The sequence below is a fragment of the Pseudophryne corroboree genome, chromosome 4 (assembly GCF_028390025.1).
Source record: "Pseudophryne corroboree isolate aPseCor3 chromosome 4, aPseCor3.hap2, whole genome shotgun sequence".
NCBI lineage: Eukaryota > Metazoa > Chordata > Amphibia > Anura > Myobatrachidae > Pseudophryne > Pseudophryne corroboree.
In genome coordinates, this window is record NC_086447.1 from 379592939 (window position 1) to 379594310 (window position 1372).

The 1372-nt window shown below is 46.1% G+C and overlaps 1 protein-coding gene across 4 annotated transcripts in view; it reads left to right on the plus strand.

The window, feature by feature from the left end:
• Positions 1–226: 226 nt before the first annotated feature.
• ARHGEF10 (Rho guanine nucleotide exchange factor 10) overlaps positions 227–1372 on the plus strand; it is a 318961-nt gene continuing 317815 nt past the window's right edge. For 3 of the 4 annotated variants that reach the window (XM_063916670.1, XM_063916669.1, XM_063916673.1), the window contains exon 1: positions 227–438. The gene's annotated coding sequence lies outside the window, so the exon portion shown is untranslated. The remainder of the gene's footprint in view (positions 439–1372) is intronic. The other variant, XM_063916671.1, reaches the window with a different exon arrangement.

Below are 1372 nucleotides of genomic sequence, written 5' to 3' on the forward strand. Positions count from 1 at the left end.
AAGTAACCAGGACTGCTGCGTAATCTCACTCTCCTCGCCCTGTCCCTCCCGAGGGTGCTCCGCTGCTGGGACTAGGGACGGAGACAGCTGCTGGGGAAGAAGCCATCGGTCATGTGACGGCAGAGGAATGCTGCTGCTGTGCTGGGATAATGTGCAGTACAGTGTGACTGTGGGGGGAGAGAAGGGGAGGGTCAGTTTCCAGCAGACTGATTTGTATAGCAGGCAATCGGCATCCTAGGCTGCGGACTATCAGCCAATCAACCGCAGCTTGCAGACCGCTCCGGCTCTGTTCATCCCAGTTTGAAAAAAAAAAGGAAGAAAATCCTCAAGAGGAGGAATGAGGGGAAGATAAGTTGTTGGGCGATTGTTGCTGCCAGCGGAAGAAAAGTGAGTGTGAGTGGGGCGGCAGTCGCTGGTGGAAGGATAGTGCTCAGCATGGTGAGTGACTGCTCTGCAGGAGGCTGATTATATATATACGGAGCTCAGTGACGTGTCTCCATGTATGCAGTGTCTCCTGTATTCCAGCATTTACTTTTAATACTAGTTCTAAAGATCAGAAAGATCCATGGGAAGTCAGTCTGTCTGTCTGTCCACCCATCCATCGTATATCTATCTCTTCTAATTATATATGGCATCTGTTTATTTACTTGGGATGTGCTGTCTATGTTTGTTACCTTTTGTAGTTGTTTTAGAGGCTGATCCAGGACTGTGTAACAGCTGGGATATGCTATATAGTGTGTGTGTCCTCAGGGATGTGCAACATAATTTTTGTAGCCGCTGGGATGTGCTACATAGTGTATGTGTCCGCAGTGATGTGCTACATAATGTGTGTCTCTGCAGTGATGTGCTACATAGTGTGTGTGTCCACAGTGATGTGCTACATAGTGTGTGTGTCCACAGTGATGTACTACATAGTGTGTGTCCGCAGTGATGTGCTACATAGTGTGTGTGTCCGATGGGATGTGCTACATATAGTATTTATTATTATTATTATTATCCTTTATTTATATGGCGCCACAAGGGTTCCGCAGCGCCCAATTACAGAGTACATATGCACATAATCAAAACAGGAAAACAGTGACTTACAGTTGAAGACAATATAGGACAAGTACAGGGCAACTAAGCATAACTACACCAGTAAACATAGAGATAAGTTCCAGGTGGCCAAAAACTGCAGGATCTGGGCAGTTGAGGATTATTAAAGTAAGAAAAGTATAAGCACATGAGGGAAGAGGGCCCTATTCGTGAGAGCTTACATTCTAAGGGGAGTAGTAGTGTGTGTATCCGTTGGTATGTGCTACATATCGTAGTGTGTGTATCCGTTGGGATGTGCTACATATAGTAGTGTGTGTATCCGCTGGGATGTGCTACA